The 11,665-nt window shown below is 44.7% G+C and overlaps 1 long non-coding RNA gene across 1 annotated transcript; it reads left to right on the forward strand.

Annotated features, from left to right (window-relative positions):
• The first annotated feature begins 3,529 nt into the window (after positions 1–3,529).
• On the forward strand, positions 3,530–5,574 carry LOC138112966 (uncharacterized). Its single transcript, XR_011151943.1, has 3 exons — positions 3,530–3,786; positions 4,782–4,864; positions 5,423–5,574. It is a non-coding gene; the product is annotated as an uncharacterized lncRNA (long non-coding RNA).
• Positions 5,575–11,665: the final 6,091 nt, after the last annotated feature.

Genomic DNA, 11,665 nt, shown 5'->3' on the forward strand with positions numbered 1-11,665 from the left:
TCATTGATGGCTGTGGGCAGGGACAGCTCTGCTCAGGCCATGTGTCCCCAGGCTCCCAGCCCTGTGACTGTGCTCCCCTCCCTCCTCTGCTCCAGCAAATCACCCTTGTAGCTTCACAAACATCAGGGAGATGCGTTCCTGGTGCAGTGTTTCATGGTCTTGTGGCAACCAGGCTTGTTCAAACTGCCCGTGCAGAGCTCTGGCGGTCCTTACCGAGGCAGGGATGCTGCATGCCCCATTTCAACGGGTGGTTTAAACACCATTTGTTCTACCAGCTGCAGGATAGGAGCATAAAATTGCGTTTTGAAAGTTCCGTGTGTCTGGCAAAGTTTTCAGCTCGAACAGTATTAGCTAAATTTTACCATTTCTCTCCACTCATGAACTCAACTCACAGAGGGTGAAGCAGGGAAAGTCATTAGAAATTTGTAATTGTTTAGAACTAATAATCACTTCTTTTAGCTTTTACTGCCCCCTACTAATTCCAAATGTTTGATTATGCTATTCCACAATTTCAGTTCCATTAAAACAGGAAAACCACTGGAGGCTTTAAAAAAAAAAAAAAAACAACAACAAAAAAAAATCGAAGTAATTCATCAGGTATCCCTGTGGATTGAAAGAGTGGTGTGCTGGTTGGGCTTAGACAGTTTTACAGTAAATTCTGCATTTCAAGGCTGTCTTTGGAGCAGTTATTTCTTGGCTTCTCTGCACGGGTAGTGCCCATTCCGGATCCATGGGCACAGGCCCGTATGGCAGCGTGTTGCAGATGGAGGAGTGTTACATGTGCGTGCTTGTGTCGGGAGCCGGCGTCGGGCCGGTGCTGCCGTCGGAGCTCCTCGTGCCTCTGCGCAGTTAATGCCTGCAGCGTTTTATTTCCTACATGCCAAATGTGCGTGCTCAGCACAGAAACTGGTAAAGCACGCAGCAAATCAAATCTGCAGCTGTTGCAAGAGTGTGTGGGATGTGTAAGTTAACAAAATATATGCACCTGAGTCTCGGAAAGTCAGTGCCTGACCGCCCGGGGCTGGCTGAGCAGGAACATGGCGGGCTCCTGCCCTTGGCGGCTCTGCTGCTGCTGTGGGAGGGGCAGGGCTTTGGCTTCGCTCTGCTGGGCCCCGAGGGGCCGGAACTCTGCACAACAGGGGAATTGACAAGGCTAAGACTGGATACGGGGATTTCTCCAAACAGATAACATACCAAGGGCTATTTGGTAAGAGTGGGGATGGAAGAAGTACTGCTCTGTGTTGATCATGTTTTCATCCCTAGTGACCCAGGCCCACCCCAGCAGAGCTGGGAGCAGGGAGCACTGGCTGCAGAGCCCCGCCACAGCCACAGGCAGAGATCCTCCACCCCTCCCAGGCAGCATCACCACGCCTCAAGGTACTTGAGTCTGGAATCAAAAGAGCTGAAGTAAATGTTTTTATAGAAGGGCATGTGGTGACAGGACAAGGGACAATGGCTTTAAACTGGAAGAGGTTGGGATTAGATATTAGGAAAAAATTCTTCACTATGAGAGTGGTTAGGCCCTGGAAGCTGTGGATGCCTCATCCCTGGAAGTGTTCGAGGCTAGGTTGAATAGGGCTTTGAGCAGACTGGTGTAATGGAAGGTGTCCTTGCCTAAGGCTGGGGGTTGGAATTTGAGGTCTTTGAGGTCTTTGCCAATCCAACCAGTTCTGTGATTCTGTGAAATCCCTGCACTGCTTGTACCTCTGATACCAAGTTCACTTGCTGTATTTTGGCATAATGATCACAGCAGCATGCTAGGGGGAGGGAGGAGGGTTTAAGAGGGTGATTTGGGAAACCTGTTTGTGAGGAACCTTCACCCCCCATGGCCGTGGCCACAGAAGAGCTGCCTGCCCCTGAAGCACAGCACGTGGTGAACACGTGCGGCCCCAGCTTCCGTACCTGCACCTGACAACAGAGAGTTACCTTGTGCAAAGGGGTTCGTAGAGCTGTTTATAGTAAACATGTAATAGTTTAAGGGTTAATAAAGTCCTTGCTCAGTAATGAGGAAGGCTGTTGCCCACATAAAAAGGTTCCCAGGAGCAAGCCAGGGCCGTACAGGCGCCGAGGGAAGACCCTGCAGACTGGCATGTGAACACTGCGGGGTTTGATCTCACCAGGCCACTGCACGGCCCCAGGCGTGGGCCGGGGGCACAGAGCTGGTGCTGCTGCTCTGGCCCAGGCCCAGGACTCACTTCCCTCTCTTGTCCTGTGCTAGGAACATTCACCCATGCTGTGTAAGGACAGAACCAGCTCTAACCAGTGGCTCTCATGCCACTGAAGGGCCACCTTGCCAAATCTGTCAGCAAAAGATTCTTTGAAAATTGCATGCAAACCCCTCTAGTTGCTGAAGAGTTAAACTTTTCTGTAATATGAATCATGTGTGAAGTATCCAAATTTGGTTATAAATCCTGTTTAAGTTTCAAAGCACAAGCGTCATTGGAGGTAGCAATACTAACATCAAACAGCCTTGATAAGATCAACAAATTACTAAGTATAATTGTTTGTGCTGGGGTGTGTGCAAGGAGATAAATAACTCATAAATTAAACACCAGTGCCTGAGGGTGAGTCATTCATGGATTCAGAGCTGTCCTGACACTCACAAGCAAAAAGTAATTTTCTCTTAGTTCAGTAATATTAGGCATTTCAAGATATAAGATCAGCAATCAATGCTAGGTGTGCTTGCAAAGGTGGAAGGATACGTCAGCTATTGGAGTTTCCGATACACCAATTAACAAGAAAAGTCTGTTGCTTTTCTCTTTAGTGGGAAGTAGTCAGCCTGAGGTACCCTTCTTCAAAAAGATAATGATGAATAAAGAGATTAAAAATAGATTATAGGTCAGTTTTTGCTGTTACAAATTGACAGCATTCTCCTGGCTTCAACAAAGCAGTACTAGTTTATGTTAGCAGAAAATCTGTCCCAAAGTATTAAAGAAAATCAAAAACCCCCCTGTGATGAGTGCTGTTAGTCATCCAGGCTAGTGCCTGCTCTGAGAGGCACCTGGCACCTTGCTGGCTGTGCTGCAGCTCATGCACTCTCACGTGGGGTCATTAGAGCCCCTTCCTGACTTATTCATAAGACCCCGTGAGGATCTTGGTCTAATCAGGGTTTTCCTAAGGACAGGGAATAGTAATGTAATCTGTTATTGTAACAACATCATCTTGATCTGCTTTTATTTACTAATGTTTTGCCAGCCATTAAATATTTTTCTGCCCAATTCAGACAGAAATCACACTGAGAAATAATATTTTTGGAAATGTGGTGTAAATCTCACAGCTGCTCAACAATAGTTGCTGCTGGGATAAACTCCCAGCCTGCAGGAGACAATTGATGTGTAACCTACACCTCCTGACCAATTGGATCCCAAATAGCCTTGACCTCATCAGTCTGTGGAGTGTCGTGATGGGGAAAGAGTGGTGGGAATCCTCCTGGAGAAGGACAGGAAGTCTGTGACAGTCTTTGATGGGTTCTCTCAGTCCTCAAGTGTACTAATAGTGCATCAGTTTCCATCCACAGGTATATAGGAGAGATGGAATCACAGCTGGTTTACGGTTACCTGTGTGACACACGTCACCTTCATTAAATGATGCCACCTTCTTGTGACACCACCATCCCTTGCACACAGCCTGGCCTCTGACGGCTGCCTGAGGTTTCTGCAATTCCTTCCAACCCAGCAGTGCAGTCACCTGGTGCTCAGGAACTTGTCACCATGTAATAAGGACACTTCTGCTATTGTGAACCACCTTTTACGTGCTGTGTTGCAGGAAACCCTTCACTTGGAGGAGGTTTGTGTCTAACACCAGGGTGCTGGTTTGAGATGCGCTTGTGGAAAGTGTTAGAGGTCATCTCTGGCTTCACTGGCAGATGCCATTCTGGGAAAGAAAGAGAAATGTTTAATTTATATTTACTATTTGGGAAAAAAGCTGTAAGCACTCCCTTTTATCCCAAAATAAAAACGAGTTAATGACTGGAGTGTTTAGCCCATTCGGGATGTCACTGTTTTCAATTACATGCCATTCTGATGGGAGAGCACAGATTCTTAGGCTGAATGGAGATTTGTGCTCCAGCTATTTGTGCCTTTTAAAACATTTTCTTTACTACTTTAAGAGAAAACTGTAAAATGACAATAATGACATATTATTACAAGTAAATTACACTGTAAAATAGCATTAATATTGCAGTTGAAACCTAGAATTTGAAATAAGATGGAAATATTCATTTGCACACAGCTTTTGTTCTTATCAAAAGCAATTTGGATTAGGAATGAGATTTACTTAGCGCTTGCACTCTCAGGCGAGCTAATGCTCAGTCACCTGGACTGAGCAGGCTGTCAAGCTCATCTGTCACCAGTGCCACAGGAGCCTCGGGCAAAGCCTGGCACTCCCCGGAATGGCACAAAGGAGCAGAGGTGCTGCAATGCAGCTCAGAAAGGCCTCCTGTGCAGCGATGCTCCGGGCTGGGCACCTGAGGATTGGGCTGGGCAGCCAGGGCTCCCATGGGACTGGGTTGGCCTCTGGTTTGCCTCCACAGCAGAGGAGGATCTGTACCACAGAACGTGAAACCCACTCGTCCCCCACCTAATGGAGAAAGACTAATAGGAATTAGAAATTAATAAACCCAGAGTGGGTGCAGGGTAGTAATGGGGGACCTTGAGCTTTGGGAGAATGCTGAGTAATTTAACACTCCATTTCATGAAAATTGTCCCTTGAATTTGACAGCCCCGTTCTTTAAAGGTCAAGGGGTTTTGGCCTTATTTTTCCTCTCATCCATTCATAAATAGGAAACCATCAGACCCTGGAAGGGCTACTTCTGTACAGAGCAATTTTGCACTGGTGAGGACTGCAGGAGAGTCCCTTTATAGGGGTATGTAGAAGGGATGGGGTATATCAAGCTGCATTTAATTGCTCTTTTTTAAGCTGTGTTGGCATTAAAGTTGGTTGGCCTATCAAGTGGGACATGCTATTGTACATTAAATTAGGACCACCAGCAAGGCCCCATAAACTTCTTATGGCAGTGGGTCTTAAATCTTCCCCTCTCTCCATGCTTCATTCCCAAACAGAATGGACTTCCCCTTCTTCACACCTTGGGTGAGGGCAGCCAGCTCACCAGGAGATCAGCCCACTCTTTCATGGTCACAGGATGAACAGGGAAACCCTAGGAATCCAATCACTTTTTTTTTTTTTGGTCATAGATTTCATTAATTTTATTTTTTGCATCAGCACAAAGAAGAGAGTAATGAATCTAGAACTGCTCCTTCAGGCAACTTCTGCTTTATGTTACCCTTTCAGCACTTGTTCTCTCTGCCTATCTGAATAACAGAAGGGAGGCACAAAATTTCCATATGGGGAAATATGTGGAGAGCCTCCTATACTTCTGTAATCCTTTGCAGCAGTGATAAATCTCTATTATCTGTCTTTGCAGTAATTTTGCTGTGGAACAGAGGAAATGGATTGGCAGGCACTGAATCCTGTGGTGTGCTCCTCATGACCACACACAGGTGATGTTTCTGGGAAACAGAGGATGGCAATTCAGGCCAGAAGGCACTGCTGGGATGCTGCTGCTATCCTGGCTGTGTAAGGTAAGCCCCAGGCAACCTTCCCTTTCCACTGGATAAATGGGGCTGCAGGGAGGTCCAGGCTGCTCCTGGTCCTGCAAACAGCTAATTTACTCCTGCCCTGCTGACACACACAGGGCAAGCTGGGAATAAACCAGTATATCCTTGTTGGAAACATTCTTCTTCAGTAATTCCCAGACTGTATGGAAGTACATTTGGAAAGGATGGAGAAGCAACTTGACCAGCAACCTCCTGTGGCTCTGTGCCAGTCCCCAGCCCGGTGCCTGGGAGAGGAGCAGTGGGCACGGCACAGTCGTGCTCCATCCCACCACCACCTTCCATTTCTCCACTGAGAAGGGGTGCTCCTGCAACAAATCAGGCGTTGTTAACATGTAACATTAGTTTTAGGGTACAAGAGCTCTTTGAAATTATGCCTGAGGCATTAAAAACAAATTAAAAATACAAGAAGTTAGGATGGTGATGGGAGTCAGAGGGTGCGATCCCAAGGCTGCCTACAGCTCCCAAGGCAGAGCCAGAGCTCAGGCAGCTTCTGCTGCAGTGGCTATGCCTCCCTCCCCTGCTTCTGGCATCAGCTTTTACAAGTGTCCTGTGTGCTCCTGATGGCATGGTCTCAGTGACAGCAAACTGGCAAAGCTAAGTGGTGCTCAGCATGGCAGGAACTGCTGCTGTGCCACTGTTCCTGTAGGGCTGGGAGTGTTTCTGGGGGGCAAATGACTTATTTTGGCAAACTGCAGTTTTGAAACAGTTTTCAGTTCTTCTATGAGGAATAACATGAGGTGTCATTTAAGACAGGCTTGAAAAACGTGGTTTTATCTTCTAAGTAAGCTCCTGGAATGGTTTGGAAGGGCAATGGCATTGCAGCACCTCTGAGATGAGTATGTTCACTCCGAAATCAGTACTATTTTCAAAGGCAGTGGAGGTCTATTTGCATGACTTGTATTTTAATACTATGTCAGATTGTATCTTAGAAGTACACATGGATTATTTCTAGCAATCAGTAAGAATACATATGTTATTTGTGTTCCACTAGATGTCCTTACTTGGGACAAAACACCTTTAAATGCATTAGAAATCAAGACATGCTCTATCCCTGACAGTCCCAGTGGGCACCTACGAAATAAGACAGCTGTTTTCTTTTTGGGGCTCAAAGACCAGCCCAGGAGACCGAAGGTGTTTTGGTGCCTGAGCCTTGCTGGGGGCCTGGCTGAGGACCCCAGTGCCTGGCAAGCCTGTTGGTTCCCTTAGGAGTCCCCATCCAAGTGGGATGTAGGAACAAGTGTCCTTCATCTGATGGTATTAAAAAACCCAAACCCAAACCTCAACTAGTTAATCCATTTTTTGGAAAGTATCTCTAATAAGACAGATATTCAAAAGCACTTTGACAAAGCTCCTTCATCATAACAATGAGGAAATAAGAAAAAATAAGCAGGAGAGGTTCTGAGATAGGAGAGAGAAAATGCTGTCTCGGTGTCCCGTGCTAACAGAAGAGATTTTGTGCTTTATAGCTGAAATAACCAAAAAGGAAGGCCATATCTAGGGCCAGTTCTGTTATGGTTTTCAGACAAATGCAATTTTAATCATAATGATCTCACTGTATACAGTGAAACTACTCTGTTCTTGGAGTTACTGATGTGCCTATCTTTGCCTAAAGACAAATACATTTTTATAACCAAATTAAGGGTAGTCATGCTTTAAATCTTTGTTATCCCAGTTAGTTAAATTGGGGTCCAAGGAAACCTTTCTGGGCCAGAATCAGAATAGACTTCTGTATGTAAATATTTTTAACAAATGTGATATTTACCAGTGCTCCAGCGAGGAGTGGGTATGTGGGAAATGCAATGAAATATTAAAGTGTTTGTGACATATTCTTGCATATTTAAAGATTTGAGGATTTTGTTCAGCAGCTGGGTGTATGAGCCTGCAATACCAACATTTATGCTTTCTCTTCTTCATAAACCCATGGAAACTTTTCAGAAAAGTTTTAACTACAACATGTCGATGAACTATAAAAGAAAGGTTTATTTTGTGTATCCCCTCTTTACCGGAGGTCCATAGTTGGACTCTGCATTACAGCTTCTGGATCTCATGTGTTCAGTTTGTGCTTTTGATCATGCCACTCTTTGCACAAAGCTGAGAGAATTTCTGCTTCATAAAGAGGAAAATACAGACACGTTTTGATGTCTATAGAAATGCATGTTTGCTCTTATTTTTGAGGCAGGGGAACTTAGGGTTTAACATCTCCACAGCTCTTCTTAGGCTTCTGTGCCATCAAAGTTTCTGAGAAGGACTTAATGGGGAATAGAAATCATTTGGTTGTGGTGGCGATGGTGTCCTTGGTATGTTTTTCTTTAAAGGTTGTACACTGATAAAAATAGTAAGTAACCCAGTCTACTCATAACCACTTCATCTTTAAGTTCATGCAAGTTTAGGGAGGTGTAAGTGACTAAAAGGATGAGTGGCTTAAGATTCACTGAGTGATACTGCAAATACAAGGACTGAAATACCAAAGGAGTAAAGGATATATAGACCTTTGCCCATTACATCAAGAAAATGAAAAAGTTAGGAAGGGGGAGGGGGGGGATTCCTGTGCTACATTTTTCAAGTCCTACTCCAAAAGGGGTAACCAGCCCATTAGTATAGGTGCCAGGAAGCTGCTTTTGTGACATCTCACCAAACACACCTACTTTCACTGGACCATAGAAAGATCAATCCTGTCTGAAAACCACCCATTACCTAAGACACCTAATTTATATTAGAAGCTCACTAAAAGGCACTGTCTGGCCCCCAACCTTCACTGCCAGTGATAAAGAGGATGTTTTACACCATATGTGACACTTAATCAAAACCGATATTCTTTAACAAACCCTTAACCTCTAGCACACAGGAGTCATATGAGGCCAAGGGACAAGACACAGATCCAGCTCGGGGTGGCATATCCTTTGATTAAGATGATACAGATTTCCCATTTTTATCAGGGTTACAGATTCTGGATATATCCCTTTTTGATTTGTCAGCATTAAATTTCAGTAGAGGTTCAAGCCAAAGAGAGACCAAGACTAGTTCTGTCTTCAACTGTGTATTAGGAGATAATTTCTCTGAATCCTCTGCAGTAATGATCCTCAGATCTTCTCATCTTTCTGTAAGCAAGTTTTCCTGGGAACCTGGATTTAAACTATGGCACAAACCTTGCTTGCATCTGGGTCCTTTCTTAAGGAGGAGTATCTAAATACTCTTATTCTGTGAGCCCTGAAATGGACCTTTTTTTCTTTCCTTAGGTCTTTTTCAAAGAGGCAAACCTTCAAGTGAGTTCTTTCACCCTCCCTTGGATTTCTGGGGCAGGAGGTTTTACTTATGGAGTATACAGTACTTTAGATGAGGATTGCAAACTTCAGGGGGTTAGACAGTTTTCACTGCCTGCAGTACATTGGAATCTCAGTTAGAGTTGACTTTACTCCTGGGTGACTTCTCTTTCCCCCCAGTTTTTTAGGTAAACCCTTATTCTAATATTTGCATGTGGCTGGTTCGGGCATGGAGACATCTCTCAAACTCCTCATCACAGGGTTAAGTGTGGCTTGTTTCCCCCTTTGTAGTCAAATTTTTCAGCTAAAAGTTTAGGTTTTGTTAGGAACATGGTTCTGCAGAAATTATTTCTAGTCACTATTCCTTGAAAATAACATGCTGCTTTATTATTAATGTGTAAAGGAGATCTTGGAAAGGCTTTTGCTTTTCAGTTGTATGTTCTTAAACACTGAACCAGCACATCTGTTCTGCGAGACTCTGTGGCTGGCTGGAGGATATGGGCTCACTTCTGCCAAGTGCACAATATCCTTGCTCAGCACACAGAAATGTTTCTTATTTATACTCTTTTCATTGTTATGGTCATTACTAGTACATTTATAAGCAAAGCTCTCTCTGTGAGGAACTGTCTTTCTCCTACTTTTCCACAGGAGCAAGGAAGCCCCTCTACCCTCACAGAGAAGCCAAGATAATCTATAAATTTCTCTAGCAAAAAAGGACAAGATTTTGCATGAGTTTGAGATTCCAGGAAAGAGGCAAGTAGGAAGCAACAGCTCTCAAGCCCTTCAGACCTTCTTTTTACTTTAAACTCCATGAGGGAAGAAGGGGCAATAATGTAGGCTACTTCTTTTAAGAGAGAACTCCGGTCATAGAAAGACCTGTAATCATGTTAAAATATATTCAAAGGCAGCTTCTGTTTCATAAATGCAAAGCTGACAAACAGAAATCTGGAGGACTGGTTCTAGTTTATGGCATATCACATAGATCAAAGGTCAGCCTTTTATTCTCCTGTACCTTGGTTTTTAAAGCTTCTTTAATATACAGAAGCACAATCAAGGAGAAAGACTTGCATCTCAGCTGCCACTCCCAATTCCTTACCCATCTTGATTTTTAATCAGAAAATTAATTGGGCCTTGGAATCTCAATTTTTCTTAAATCTCTTCAGATTTAATCAGTGTGTTCTGCTGGAAGCAATCTTTCACTTAAGATTTCATAGCAATGTAGCTAGAGAAACCATGTCATTTCCTGCATCAAATACATCAAAGTTATGTGTGTTGGGGTTTTTTAACTTTGTCCCATGCTTCAGTTTTGGTCTCTTTGCTCTAAGGAAAGAGTGTTTTATTTCTTGTTTCTACTGGGGGGTGAATCTGCTCTACTGCAATGCAGTCTAAAATTAATACATTTCTAGGGAAGGAGGAGCAGATGCCTCCTTCTGTGCAGTGTGCTGGTACAGGAGCTGACAGCAGTGGCAGGGATGCTTTTCCCAACCAATGCCTTCTCTGTTGCACGTGGTAGGAAGCACAGCCTCTTGGTATCATTATTTAATTAAAAGGCAGAAGGCAGACTATGCTGTGACCAAGTGCTGCCACTGTTATTTAACGACACTTCCCAAACATGAGTGCTCTCACAGCAGTGAGAGACGTAGCCTCCCTTGTCCCTAACTTGGGCATTCAATTTACTGTTCACTGTGTCCCAGTGAATACTTTGATTCTCTCATGAGATGGGAGGGTAGTTTGTGTTTCCAGATTTAAAGCTTGCTATTGCAGAGATTTGGCTCTGGCATTCACAGGAGGAAGTTGCCTTGGGGGCCAGAGGGCTGCATTAAAGCATTTAACAGACTGCTCAGGTTGCCATTATATATGGGGTCAGCTAAAAGCAGTGCAGTCCCATGGCAAGGTGCCTGCTCTGTGATTTGTCTTAAATTGAAGCTTTCTAAAGAGGCTTATGAATATTTGGAGAGAGTTTTCCTTTTTGGCTTTGTTTTAAACCCAAGATTTGGCCCCAGTGTTAGACATTGCCACATGCAGAGAGGAGTCTTGCTTGGCTTTGCTGCACAGGTGCAAACCCCACTTTTCACTCCTGTGCACACTGCGACTTGGAGCTCCCTCTTTGAGCTCTTCCTCAGCTTGGGGGGCTCCTGAAGGGTGGGGGTTCCTCTGAGGTTTTGTTAAACATGATTTCAGCCCAGCTGAGGACACGAGGGTGTGCCAAGGGTGCTGGGGTGTGGCTCACCCCCACCCGCAATTGTCCACTCATCCGTCTACCCCCGGCTGGCTTTCCCAGGGGCTGGCAAATCTGAGACGTGGGACACTCTGTGTTGGAGGCACCTGTTTCATCCCAACCACGCCTGAAAACACGTGCTGGGTATTGAGTGGCTGAAGTTACCTCATGCTCTGTGAACGCAGAGCTGCTGTAAGGTTGCCTGTTGGACTCAGGTGCCCTTTTTCTGCTGTACTCCCAACAACAGCAACTCCCTGTCTCTTCCCTGCTTTCCTCTCCTTGTTAGCTCTGTGAACTGCTCAGTGATGGGTATACACAAATGCCTCTACCTGCCCTCTGCTTTGCAGGATTAGGAAACAAGTAAAACACCAGCCATCTGTGTGTTCCAGCAATCACAACAGCATCCATAGAGCATGGACTTTGGTTCGTTCACAAATATTAGTAAAAAACTCCTCTTTCATATTTGCCTGGAAAGCAGGCTGGAACTCATTATAGCTGCATGCTTTATGGAAGCTTTGTAAGTGGTGATCACAAGATACCTGGCAAAACTTTAACAGCATACCATGACATCC

The sequence above is a fragment of the Aphelocoma coerulescens genome, chromosome 7 (genome assembly GCF_041296385.1).
Source record: "Aphelocoma coerulescens isolate FSJ_1873_10779 chromosome 7, UR_Acoe_1.0, whole genome shotgun sequence".
NCBI lineage: Eukaryota > Metazoa > Chordata > Aves > Passeriformes > Corvidae > Aphelocoma > Aphelocoma coerulescens.